This window comes from Prionailurus bengalensis, chromosome B1 (genome assembly GCF_016509475.1).
Source record: "Prionailurus bengalensis isolate Pbe53 chromosome B1, Fcat_Pben_1.1_paternal_pri, whole genome shotgun sequence".
Taxonomy (NCBI): Eukaryota; Metazoa; Chordata; class Mammalia; order Carnivora; family Felidae; genus Prionailurus; species Prionailurus bengalensis.
In genome coordinates, this window is record NC_057344.1 from 44,018,398 (window position 1) to 44,033,062 (window position 14,665).

The 14,665-nt window shown below is 41.0% G+C and overlaps 1 protein-coding gene across 11 annotated transcripts in view; it reads right to left on the minus strand.

Annotated features, from left to right (window-relative positions):
* Nucleotides 1–14,665, minus strand: part of TACC1 (transforming acidic coiled-coil containing protein 1) — a 121,592-nt gene that overhangs the window by 33,082 nt on the left and 73,845 nt on the right. The gene's annotated exons all lie outside the window — the stretch shown is intronic.

Here is a 14,665-nt window from a genome sequence, read left to right on the forward strand (position 1 = left end):
GGTTAAAGTAACCAGTCTGGAAAAAGCTTGAGACACTGCCAGCTCAGATAGAGGGTTCAGATCTGGAACCGACACAGTTCCCAGGGTCTGCCTGACAGCTTCAGGGTCCAAATGCTACACGGTACACAGATTTTAATCTCTGGATGTTAAAAACAAGTATTCTCTCTTCCCTAGACTATAGTTTAAATAATCGAACTGTTTCAAAATTAAATGAAAAACCCACCATGGCCTGCTCAAAGTAACTTCTCTATAGACTTAAAAAACTGAAAGAAACCAAATAAAAAACCTAATTTGAAAAAGCAGATACAGGGGCACCTGGGTGGCTCAGTTGGTTAAGTGTCTGACTTCAGCTCAGGTCATGATCTCTCGGTTTGTGAGTTTGAGCCCCACATTGGGCTCTGCGCTGACAGCTCAGAACCTGCTTCTGATCCTCTGTCTCCCTCTCTCTGTACCTCCCAGCTCATGCTCTCAATCTCTCTCTCAAAAAACAAAACCAAAAACATTAGAAAGAAAGAAAGAAGAAAGCAGATATGGAAATGGCTTTAAAACAAACAGCCTTGGAGTGATGGCTGGTTCAACTAGTAGGGCATGCGACTCCTGATCTCAGGTCATCTCGGGTCATGAGTTCAAGCCCTACGTTGGGCATAGAGCTTACTTAAGAAAGAAAAATCGACTGGATTTAATAAAATTTAAAAAGAGAATCAATGTTACTTAAAAGCAACCACCACCACCACTACCAATAGTTCTTATTTTACTAAGACATAAATCATACAATAATAAAGTTTTTTTTTTAGAAGTTCTGTCTCAAACTGGGCCAGGTATTCTCTCAAAACACTTGTGAAAAATAAGGATCCTTTCTAATCTGGGTCTTATTAGAAGGAATGCTGCAATTAGGAAGGTGAAAGTGAGGGTATTTCCTTAAAGCACAAACTAAGATAGTACTTTCCTGACTAGTTACCTGAAATAACGATCGAATAGCAGCAACAAAAACCGAATAAATTGGTATTATCATGGTATCTTGTGATTTTAAAGGAAACTCAGAGGGGCACCTGGGTGGCTCAGCTGGTTAAGCTAGGCTCAGTTCATGATCTCATAGGTTCATGAGTTCAAGCCCCACAGTTGACAGTGTGGAACTTGCTTGGGATTCTCTCTCTCCCTCTCTCCCTGACCCTTCCCTGCTTGAGCCCTCTCTTCTCTCTCTCAAAACAAACAAACAAACAAACAAACAAACAAACAAACAAACAATTAAAGAAACTCAGAGATGACCCTCTAATCCTACTTTCTAGCCCTACTTCTAATCCAGGAACAAAAAAGTGAGCACCACAGGAAGAGTTTTTTAAACCACCCACACATATTTTCACAAAACTCCTTTAGGACTACAATTAGGTAGGCAGTGGCTTACAAACTGTATTCTGCACAGATGCTTCAGGTATTCTATCAATGTCCAATGTAAGTTTTGTTTTCAAATACACATTTAACTATTATTAATACCGAAATCTTAAGAAAGCTCTCAACACTTGGTATCTGGGATTTGCTTTAACATACATCAAAAGAATTTCTTTCTAAAAATAGTAAATGTGGCAAAATCTTGATAACTGTTGAATCTGGGGATGGGTATACAGGAGTTTTCACTGTGCTACCTTCTCTGTTGCACAATTGCGAAAAGTTTCAAAATAAAAATATTTTCAACTCAACTGCATTACACACAAAATTTTAACAAGAATGTTTTAAAGTGTACCAAAAATTTAACATGTCTGTGGATATATACATAGGAAAATCTGCACACACACATCTGAACTGTTATGAATTCTGTGCTGATGGGGAAGGGTAGACAAGCGACAATGAAAACACATCACCAGAAACCCAGCGCTGCAAAGATTTACATGTATCCAGATGCTGTAGGCTCAGGGAGAAGCCAGGCCAGGTCTAAGCACCCCTGCTCATAACCTAGCATCCAGTCAGTTACAGAAAATGGAATCTCGATTATATCAAAATATAGACAGTTATCACTTACTTTAAGTTTTGGTGCTTACCATGAGCTTTTTAGATTCAACATGTATGGTACAATAAAAATATACATTTGTTCTTTGTCCTGGTTTCCCAACACAGGTCTAAAACTCTTGGGACTCTCAGGAATGATAAGTGTCTTTTGTATGCTCCTGAGGTGACTGGTGGCCCCTCTAGCTTCAGGATGGGGGCTGGTCACCAGAAAGGTCAAGCAGTAGACAAGGTTGGAACTTTCAGCTCCACCCCCCCCCCTCACCTTAGGGGAGGAGGGAAGCAGGAAGTGAAGTCTAATCACCAATAGCCAGTGATTTAATCAACGATGCCAAAGTATGGGTAAAAACCCCTAAACTATGGGGTTTGGGGACCTTACAGGTTGATGACCTTCTCAAAGTGCTGGAAATATGTATACCCATAATAACAACAACAAAATCTTGAAACTATGTGTGGTGACAGACTGGACTTACTGTGGTGATCATTTTGCAAAATATACAAATACTGACTCTTTACAGTATACACCTGAAGCTAATGTATCAGTTATACCTCAATTAAAAGAAATTTGAACCAACTTTGTAAATGAGATATTATTAATAATTACATCATAGTATGTGTCCAAATATTTTAGGGATGCATATTGACACAGATGACCCGATACCTGGAATTTGCTTTATTTAACAAAACAAAAGGAAAAGGAAGAAAAAGGGAACGTTGGAAGCAAGTCTTGAGAAAATCTTGATTAATTATATAATCTCAGCAGTGGGAATATGGAGGTTCTATTTTCCTGTGTGATGTTGGGAGCTGATCACAATAAAAATTTGTTATGTAATTTCTCCGATGTCTTCTCCTTGCCACTGACTTACTAACATTCACCGTCAGTCTCCCTCGTGGGATCCCTGAGCCCCACACACCACTCCTCTGTCCTTTCCTACAAACCTGAGAGAATGTGAGGGGAGGGCGAGGCTACAGACAGGAGAGTACAGTGTGACTCCCACCCACCCACTTCTTGGAACCTCTTCTTGCTATTTCGCAGACGCCTTCACCATCAACCTGACGCCTTCCAAAGGCCAAGGGGAGGAGACCTTTCACTGACCTCTCTCCTAGCTTTTGGTTTCTGCCCTAATCTTCTCTGTTAAAAAAGGGCAGAAACTCCTTTTAGGTCCTCCCTTCTTGTCCCCATCTCCATCAACTGCTTTTCCCAAGCTAAGAACTGGAGAGAGGGAGAGCACCTCACAGCGTGAGAGACAGGGCAGGCAGCCTGAAACCGGCAAAAGAGGAACAAAGGAGAAGGATCTCAGCATTCACACAGAAGTTCTAACGCTGCCTAGCCCAGCCCCATAGCTCTAAGGATTAAGGAGTTTTATTGGCTGCATTCTGAAGTGAGACACCCACCAGTGGAATGGGGAAGGAAAACCATCGCCCCTCACTGACTTCAGCCTGAGCAGACAGCTGAAGGAGCCCCGCCTGGAAGACACCACCCCAGTGCAGGCAAATTAACATGCCCAGTCTGCACCTAGTCCCTGAGGACCCCACCTTGGTCCAGTATCTTCAGTCACCACTAGAAAGTACTGCGGGGTGGGACAGAGTGGGTGGGAAAGGACTGCTCACCAGTTTTGGGAGTTGTGAGAATGTAAAACAAGAAAACAAACCAGGAAACTCAAAAAGGTAGGTTTGGGTAAGATCTGATTTACATTTGCACTCTGAATCAGCCAAGTCTCCCAGGGCCCGCTGAGCCTGCATACCCAGTGCTGCCCTAAAAGAGAATGTACACATCAGCTACCACAGAGCAAAAAGTTCGCCACCCTTCCTGGCAGGCTCCGCTTCTCAATCTTCTCCCAGTTAAGGGTTCTAGCCACAGCAGTCAGGGCTGGCTTTTCATCTGCAAACACTGTTATGTAACTGCCCTACCTCTATTCATCCTTCTATTTTTACAAAATTCCTGTATTCCTTAAAAATCTTCCTCCAGGGTGTGCTGAGATGCTCTCTTCCTGAAAGGAGTTTGATGAGTTTGGATGATTCTGACAAGCACTGCACAGCCTGGCAGCTTCGTGAACACAGACACTGAAGAGATTAGATCAGTAGATGAGTTCAAAGCAAACACAGAGGAAATCCAAAAATAGAGCGACATTTCCACTTCTGCCACATTTGTTGCTGTTAACAAAACTCTTCCTTTCAATTATCAGCCTCTCTTAAATCTAGACAGAAGGTTGTGTGAATCGCCCAGGGGTGCTTTAAAACATAGATGCTTTTTATGCTTACTCAGGACATAGGCTATTCTCATGTAAAAAGGTTTTCCCCCCATTTTATCCTATTTTCAAAAGAAAAGGCACAGAATATCAACATTTTGAAGACTGGGGTAGCAGCCTGACATTGTGTATGTGTAATATACCTTCAACATACTGGAGTTGAACATAACTGGAGTATGTTGAAGGTATATTAAGTTGGAAGACAGGCTTACAAAACAGTTTAAAAGCCTCAGACGGTGACATGCTATTAACAACAGTATTTTTGAGGATGAGAAACATACTCCGCTAACATACACGGAGAACCTGCTTGCTAGCTGCTTTCGTATGTACAATCTCATTTAAGAGAAGACAAGACAGAACCACTTGGAAAACAACATGTATTAACACTTCAGATTTGGCATTACTCTCAAACATGCTTGTCTGTTCCCCCTCAGATTCTAATTTTTTGGTAAAACACTGTCTAGAAGCTCCTTTTAGATCTGTCCATCGGCCCCTGTCCTTTAGCTACAGAAGGTCCCTTTTATGAATTCCTGAATACCTGACATATAAAGTGAGAAAGCTGCCAAAATTTGAACAGGCCTCCTGTATCATACAGACATACACCTGGCCTCTTCCTAACCTCAAATCCAGTCTTTCGCATCCAAGTTGAAGACACAGGTCTGACTCTAAGGCCTTAAAACAGAATCTGAGAACCAATACATGAAAATGAGTGACTTTTATAGTAAGTAATTTAAGAAGTGTTCACAGATAAATTTTGAGAGGGTCCACAAAGCCCCCGAAACTCAAAGAAAATGTTTCCCCAACAGAGAAAATCCAACAGCCTTCTTTATTGGCTGGCATTTAGGAATCACTGTTCCTGAAGACTGTATTTCTGGACCACTTTTTAGGGTCCTCAAAAGGGCTCTTTCACTACTTTATAGTTATAACCTCAATCCCCCTTTGATCACTACACTCACTGAAGTTTAAAAACTCTTCAGCTACGGTGGAAAAAAATCTTAACTTCTAAGAATAAAGCTTGTCACCTTTGAGAATGCTCAAAAAAAATGTGTTGCAAGTGCAGTTTTAAGCACCTTTTGAAGTGTGGACTAAAGCTCTGAGAGGGAGCACATAAATTCAAGCAGGTTTCATTCAAACACAGTTCAGCCCCCTTACGTCATTCCTGTTGACATCAAGACTGGACTGAAGGGACGCTAAACACCCAGTGGGAGTGGGTGGGGGAACCGATCTCGCCAGCACCCGGCTGTGGCAGGACGGGACATTAGGCAGACCACCCTGGGGAGAGAATCAAACCCCAGGAACAAACTGGAGTAAATATTTTCCTTCTCTGGACAGTGGTTCAGATTTTGTCGTGCAGAGCGCAGCAGAAGGTCAAGGGACAACCAAACTTTGGCCTAAGTCTGCAGATCTTTCTTCACAGGCTCCTTACATGGAGCTTTTCTCTAATAACTGCTGGATATTTAAAGAACATTGATTTGAAGGGGGATGCAAACTGCTGGCCTGCGTGGTGACCTTGGCCTTAGGCTGGCCCCATTCGGGGCCAGACAAGCAGCCACCCACAAGGCCTGGGGTAAAGTCAGAGAACAATGAGAGGGAAGAAAAGGGAGGAAGTAGCACTGACTACAGTGTCAGGCACGGTGACTGAGCATTTTACAAACAAAAACTCATACAATCAAAAGGAGGATTAAAGAGAACACACAGACAGAAACTCCATTTTAAGGAACCTATGAATTGGAGGCAGCAAGCAATTTTAGTGAGCAATCAGATGGTAAGTCCTCCTCCCCACCTCCCATTAAAAAAAAAACAAAACACAACAAAACATCCCTGGTGCTTTCCACCGAACAAATGAAATAAAGAATAAATTCTGTATGATAAACGGTACAAACAAATAAGAATTTTGTTTTTTTTTTTTTAATAGCCAGGGCTGCCTGGGTGGCTCAGTCGATTAAGCATCAACTCTTGATTGTGTCTCAGGTCATGATCTCGCCCTTTGTGGGTTCAAGCCTGGTTGGGAGTCTCTCTCCCTCTCTCTCTCTCTCTGCCCCTCCCTCATTCACATGTATATGCACTCACTCTCTCTCAAAATAAATAAACTTAAAAAAAAAAAAGAATAGATTCTTTCACTCATCAATGCCACTTGCTAGGAATTTATTTTAATTATGCTCACAAAGAGGGCCATACACATATGTACGAGAATGAGGATGTTCACTGAAGTGCTGGTTCCTACACACTGATCTGTGGCAATTATAAAGTATCACAGGGCACTGAAAGATCACTGCATGCGCAACATCACAATGGAATACTATAGGGAGGTTAAACCATAACGTAGATCTGTATGTGCTAACAGGGTAGGATCTCCTAAGACATGTTACATGGAAAAAGCAAAGTTATTCAATTGAAACATATAAAGACATAAAACATATTCTGAGGTCCAGAATCCTTCTTATTAAGTGCAAAAATCTCTTCTTACCTAAACTTACTTTCCTTTTACCGATTTCTCTTTTTCTCCATTTCACCGCAAGATTCCTATTTCCATCCCCAACCCAGCTCACCCTCTCCTCCTCCCAAGACAGAGGGGTGGGATTCATTGTCAAAGGTGATTTTTTAAGTGTCTCCTGAAAATTTTTTCCTCATTATAATATTATTGTAAGTGCCTGACACTCTAGATACTTATTCAGTCCTCACAACAACCCTGTGAGGTATTTTTTAACTCCATCTCACAGATGAAGAAACCATGGCTCAGAATGGTTAACACACACACACACACACACACACACACACACACACACAAGGGGAAGAGGAGGGGGAGAGAGAGGAAGGCAGTTGGGAGTACGTTGGGGCACAGGCAGGCCATGGTTCAACCATGTTAGACCGTCCCCCAATTAACTCCAGAGTTATCTTCATTCATCTAATTTCTCTTCATTCATGGGAAAGTCCAAGTGTGAACACAAGCCAAGGGAAGAAGGGGTATGGAGTACGGGTTCAATGCTATGGTATGACACAAATATACTGATCTATGCTATCATATCCACTGAGGGGGGTGGGGGGGAGCATCTGAAAGACAGAAAGCAGAGGGACAGTCTCTAGGAACAAAGCTCCAGTGCCATACTTCTGAATGCTCAGAAGTAAGATGATGAACCCATGTGACCATGCTGGGCTACATATCTCAAACAGATGGAGTTATTCCTATCTACTTTATTCTATCCTCACTGGGAGAGATAATCCTACAGTTGTACAATCCTCATATTGTAATATATCTCATAATCAGGCAACTTCAATCTATGCAACTATAGAATAGGACCCCTAGTTACCAAGACACTGGCCTGCACCTCTGAACTCAAGCCCAAAATGTGGGTCTTTGTTATTCAGGGCCACATAAAAGATATGCAGACACAATAACACAAACTTGGAAGGCCCAGCAACCACAGTGAAGTTTTATTTAATTTTAATTTTATTTTATTTTCGAGAGAGAGAGAGCATGCACGTGCAAGGGGAAGAGAGGGGGAGAGAGAGAGAGAGATAGAGAAAGAGAGAGATCTCAAGCATGGAGCCCGACATGAGGCTCAATTCTATGATCGTGGGATCATGACCAGAGCTGAAATCCAGTTGGAAGCTCAACCGAGTCACCCAGGCGCCCTGACAGTGAAGTTTTATAAATGTATAACAGCAATTGACTACAAACCACAGTACTAAGATATTCTACATAAGGATCCAAATCAGATGTTCAATAGTCAACACTTCCTAATTAATTTAACCATCAGCTTCATCAGGACTTGAAGTCCTAAAACCAAATCACAAAATAATTTCTAAAATAATCATCTAACCAACCAGGCACAGGCTCTTATAACCTGCAGCATATACTGTACTAGGCATGAAGAGACCACAAAATAAGTGCATGGGGCTTATAATGCAGTTAAGGAAACAAGAGCCACACTCAAAATCCCTTCAGAGAACAACCAAATACAACAGTGAGGGGAAAAAACTACCACCTTCTTATGAGTGCCACCTCACATGTCTTTATAGAAACATGTTTACAGAAAACACCAGCACTTGCTGGACTTCTGATCTTAAGGAGTCAGTTTTTATGTCACCAACTTCTCTTCCCTTTCTAAAGGAGAGATTCCTTCTTTGAATTTGCCTTCATATTCAGCAAATGAAGAGAACTTTCTAGAGCATTATATGAAATAATTCTTTTTTAATGTTTATTTATTTTCAGAGAAAGAGAGCACAAGCTAGGGAGTAGCAGAGACAGAGAAGGGGTGAGAGAATCCCAAGCAAGCTGAATTGTCAGCACAGAGCCCAACGTGAGGCCCGATCTCATGAGCCATGAGTTCATGACCTGAGCTGAAATCAAGAGTTGGGCACTTAACTAACTGAGCCACCCAGGTGTGCCAGCTAAGCTGTATTTTAAGAGAACCTTTATTACTGACTTTGACGCAAGCTGGGCAGAAGTGGGATGAATGAATATAGTGCATCTAAGGTATGGATTACAGGAAAGCTTAGGGAATCAGTGACTGGATAAGCTCGGCATTTGTTCAGAGAGGAAAGGAAACAGGTTTTCTCAGTGCTAGCTGAGAGCAGAATGAATCAGAGCCCACAACTGATTTCCTTAATGGGGCACTGATGTCCTCTGACCCTGACATAGGATCCCCAGCATAGGATCTAGAAGTTCTGCTACTCTTCAGGAAATAGGCAGAAATAGGCCCCCAAATGACTTTAATTCCCCTTTGAACCCAATCTTAGTTCATATTCTTTTGGGAACAAGAGCAACAACCTCTCCCCTGAAATGTAATTAACAAAGGAGGAACACAGTAGAAATGGTAAACTGCATAAATTGCAGACAGTGGTAAAATATGGTTATGTTTTCCTACAACTAAGAATTCAGAACAAGTAAAACATTTCACTTATTTGATCCTCAAAGCATTACCTAACTTGATCCTCAAATCAACCCTGTGAAAAAGGCAGAGCAGGGCTTATTAATTCCATTTAAAAATGAGATATTGCATGTTAACAAATTAGATAACTTAGATAAAGTAGAAAAATTCCTAGAAAGACACAAACTACTTAAATCTGACTCAAGAGGAAATAGAAAATCTGAATAGATCTAAAACAAGGAGAGAAACTGAATTGGTAAATTAAAAACTCCTCCCGCCCCCCAAAAACATGGACCAGCCTGGTGAATTCTGCCAAATGTTTAAAGAACTAATATCAATTGCTCACAAACTCTTACAAAAAATATAAGAGGAAAATAGTTCCCAACTCATTCTATCAGGCCAATATTACTCTGATAACAAATCTAAAGTTATCACAAGAAAGAAAAAAACTACAGACCAATATCTCCTATTGAAAATAGAAGCAGAGGCCCCTGGGTGGTTCAGTCAGTTGAACGTTCAACTTCAGCTCAGGTCATGATCTCACAGCTCATGGGTTCAAGCCCCACGTCGGGCTCTATGCTGATAGCTTGGAGCCTGGAGCCTGCTTCAGATTCTGTGTCTCCCTCTCTCTCTGCCCCTAACCCACTTGCATTCTGTCTCTGTCTCTTTCAAAAATAAATAAACATTAAAAAAAAATTAAAAAAAGAAAACAGAAGTAAAAATCCTCAACCAAATACTATCAAACCGAATCCACCAACACATAAAAAGCCAATTTATGCATCATGAACAGTGGGATTTATCCGAGGAATGCAAGGTTGGTTTAACACCTGAAAATCAATTCGTGTATGTCAACAGAATGGAATACAAAACCCACATAATTATCACAGTATATGCAGAAAAAGAATTTGACAAAATCCAACATCCTTTCACGACAAAAAACATCTAACAAACTAGGCACAGAAGGGAACCTCCTCAACTTGATGAAGGACAGCTATGAAAACCTTAATGCTAATGTCATACTTAATGCTAAAAGATTGATGCTTTTACCCTAAAATCAAGAACAACAATATCAGCTTTTGCTACATCTATTCAGAATTGTACTAGAAGTCCTAGCCAGGTCAATTAGCCTAGGAAAAATAAAATAAAAGATACCTAAATTGGAAAGGAAAAAGTAAAAACTATCTCTATTCACAGATGAAACGATCCTGTATATAGAAAGTCCTAGAATATAAAATTAATGTGCAAAAAATTAATTGTATTTCTATACACATGCAATGAAAAATCCAAAAAATTAAAAAAAATAATTTCATTTACCATTATATCAAAAAGAATAAGATACTTGAAAATAAACTTCACAAAGAAAGGCAAGATACTCTAAAACTGTTTAAAAAATTAAAAATCTAAATAAATGAAAAGACATCCTATATTCATGGATTGGAAGATTTAATATTGTTAACATGACCACACTCCCCAATTTATCTACAGATTGAACACAACATGTATCAAAATCCCAGCAGGCTTCTTTGCAAAAACTAATAAGCTGATCCTAAAATTCATAAGGACATGCAAAGAACCCAGAATAGCTAAACCAATCAAAAGAACAAAGTTGGAGGACTCCTATGTCCTGATTTCAAAACTCACTACAAAGTTACCATAATCAAGGCAGTGTAGGACCAACATAAGGAAAGGCTTATGTATCAATAAAACAAAATTAAAAGTTTAGGGACACCTGGGTGGCTCAGTTGGCTAAATGTCCAGCTTCGGCTCAGGTCATGATCTCATGGTTTGTGAGTTCAACCCCTCATCAGGCTCTGTGCTGACAGTGTGGATGGAGCCTGCTTGGGATTCTCTCTCCCTCTGTGCCTCCCCACTCATGCTTTCTGTCTCTCTCAAAATAAATAAACTTAAAAAAAAAAAATAAAAGTTCAGAAATGAACCCTTACATCTATGATTAATTGATTTTGACAAGGGTACAAAATTAATTCAATAGAGAAAAGGGCAATCTTTCAACAAATGGTGCTGAGACAACTGCACAGCTACATGCAAAAGACAGAAGTTGCACCACTTCCTCACAAACTATACAAAAATTAACTCGAAATGAATCACAGACCTAAATGTAAGAGCTCAAACTATAAAACTCTTAGAAGAAAACCTAGGAGTAAATCTTTGGAACTGTGGGTTGGGTAAAGCCTTCTTAGATACGACATAAGGGACAAAAGAAAAAGTAGAAAACTGAAGTTCATCAAAATTAAAAACTTTTACACATCAAATGATACCATCAAAAAAGTAAAAAGATAACCGCCAGAATGGGAAGAACTATTTACAATCACATCTATAGTAAGGGACTCGTATGTAGAATACATACTTTTATAACTCAATATGAAAAGATAAATAACCCAGTTAAAAAGTAGACAAAGAATCTGAACGAACATTTTGCTAACAAAGATATACCAACGGCCAACAAGTACATGAAAAGATGCTCGATATCATTAGATATAAGGGAAAAGCAAATCAGAACCAGGAGATGCCACTTCACACCTACTAAGATGGCTACAAAGAGATGGATAGCAAGTGCTGGCAAGGAGGTGGAGAAATTGAAACCCTCACATGCTTGGTAAGAATGTAAAATGGTGCAGCCTCTTTGGAAAACACTTTGACAGTTCCTCAAAATGTTAGAAATACAGTTACCTCATGACCCAGCAATTCTACTACTAGGCATCTACATAAAAACCTATGCACAGGAAGTGTTCATAGCTGCATTAACCATAATAACCCCAAAGTGGAAATAACCCATATGTCTATCAACTGAACAAAATACAGCATATCCATGTAGTGTAGTGCTAATCAACAATAAAACAGGACTGAAGTACGGCTACATGCTACAACATGGATGTAAACAGAGGTAATCACAAAAGACTATAGACTGTATAGCTCCATTTATATAAAATGTTTACAATAAGCAAATCTACTGAGACACAATTTAGATTCTCAGTTGCCCAGGGGTGGAATGGGAAAGGAATGGGAGGTGACTCCTAATGGGTACGGATTCTTTTGGGGGTGATAAAATGTTCTAAAAATTGGATACAGGCAATAGTTGCACAACTCTGTTAATACACTAAAAATCACTGCATCGCAGGCCCTTAAAATAGGTGAACTGTATGGCATGTGAATTATATCTAATAAAACTTTTTAAAAATATTTTTAAATGTTTATTTATTTTCGGGGGGGGGGGGGGCAGCAGAGAAAGAGGGAGAGAGAGAATTCCAAGCAGGCTCCCTGCTGTCAGTGCAGAGCCTGATGTGGGGTTTGAACTCACAAACTGCGAGACCATGACCTGAGCAGAAAGCAAAACACTTAACCGACCGAGCTACTGAGGTGCCCCTCAATAAAATTGTTAACAAAGAAAAAAAGGACACAGCTTAAAGGCTGAGCAGGAGGAGTTTCCTGCAATTCTTAATAAAATGTTCTAGTACACCACAGACTTACATTTCAGAAAATGCTGTAAATAGTTCTTATGTGTATCACCTGTAGGGACACTGCAGAGAGGTGGTAGGTCTCACTAGCACATCAATTTGGGATTTTAAATTTCTCTTGAGGAAGCCTACAGTGTGCTAGATAAATTCTATTTACAGAAAAAGGTGAAAAAATGACATCACTCCTCTCTCCTACAGCAGATATAGCCAAGCATAGGAACCATCCTAGAGACAGAACAACTGTTAAGCTCAAAATGCTTTTCACTTTGTTTTTTTTTTGGGGGGGGGGGGCGGGGAGGAAGGAGCTGTTTCTTTTCAATTCTGATTTTTAACATTTGACTTCTCCCAAGACCTCCCTCATACATTCCCTTGTAAGAACACTGGTAATAGAAGCCGGCAGGCTTCCTCCAGACTGAGTTCTGTGGGGGCCTTACACCTGGTCCCTTTTGTATCACCAAAACTGGAGTGAGCACCCAAACCAGAGGTGATCCTCAACCAGTGCCCACTGCTGGGCGAACGTCTGACACATAAAGGACTTCTTTTTCAAGAGATTATCATTTATAGACAGAAAAAGTACACTGAAGTAGTGGGGAAGCTGTTCAGCTCTACACCAACAGCTGTAAAGGATTAACATTTGTTCTTCATTCGACCCGTTCCCTTTGAAGAGCTGTCCTCTCTTAAATGTATGGCTTGGTCTTGTCTCCCACCCCCTGCTCTACTGTGCTGGAATCAAGGGCTTCAGGAGGGAAGTGTGATTCCTGCACTTGTGCCACCCCTTCCTGCTAAAGTGGTCTGACCCGAGGAGACTGTTAATAAGGTACAGATTAGCATTTAGGCAAGTGTCCAAAATTCGAGGGTTTTGTGGTTTTTTTTTTCAGTTTCATGTCTCTGAATTCCCAGTCCCTCTGATTACCCCAAAGTTGAAATATACTTTATATATGTACATTCTAGGCCATTTAGTCAAGGACACAGGCCTTAAAATGCAGCAGAAGTGGACACGATGTGGTACCCAGGGGCAGGATAACAGCACACGCAGGTCTCTTCCAGGAATGCTGGGTAGAACCTCAGGGTATAGGCTGCAGAGCTCACATTCCCTCACTACCAGTGGGGCCCCAAGGTCATCCAGAGCATGAGAGTAAGGAGAGGACTCCAAGTGGGTGAGTCAAGGCAGGAAAATGCAGAACATCCTCTTAGGTAGCCAGAATTTTAAGATATCACTACTTAAAGCAGAAAAACATCAACATCCAACACCACGCCTCACGTACCCACCCCTGACCAAACCTAGACAACAACAAACAAACTGGCCAGACCTCCGCCTCCGGGCCCTACACAAGAAAAACAAAACAAAACAAAACAAAACAAAACAAAACAAAACAAAACAAAAACAAAAACAAAAAAACACCAAATAAAACACTACTCAGGAGCTGGTAGGGGCGGGGGCAAGTTTAATTGCTTTTTGTAAGAGACAGGACGCCAGATGCCGTGTTCTCCAGAGATAAGCTTCTAACTCCTGACAGAGGCTCATCCTAAAATATAAGACTCCACAGGTAAACAGTAATCTGGAAAGCCACTGGACAGGCTTTAAAAGCTTGAACTAAGGGTGAAGAAAATATTTCAAATCTCCAAACCAGCATGTTATGCTATTTTATTTAAAAAGGAGACCCGGGGCGCCTGGGTGGCGCAGTCGGTTAAGCGTCCGACTTCAGCCAGGTCACGATCTCGCGGTCCGTGAGTTCGAGCCCCGCGTCGGGCTCTGGGCTGATGGCTCAGAGCCTGGAGCCTGTTTCCGATTCTGTGTCTCCCTCTCTCTCTGCCCCTCACCCGTTCATGCTCTGTCTCTCTCTGTCCCAAAAATAAATAAACGTTGAAAAAAAAAATTAAAAAAAAAAAATTAATAAAAAGGAGACCCAAACCCTATCCTCTGAAGGCCAACATCACAATACAGTTAGATGGAGGGGCCCACTAATCAAGACTGTCTGCCCACCAGGCAGCCAAACCTTGTCCACAGAAACCCATCCAACAACGAGTAAGTCTTCTCACTGATGAGATGTCCTGGAGTTTCAGAACCATCTGG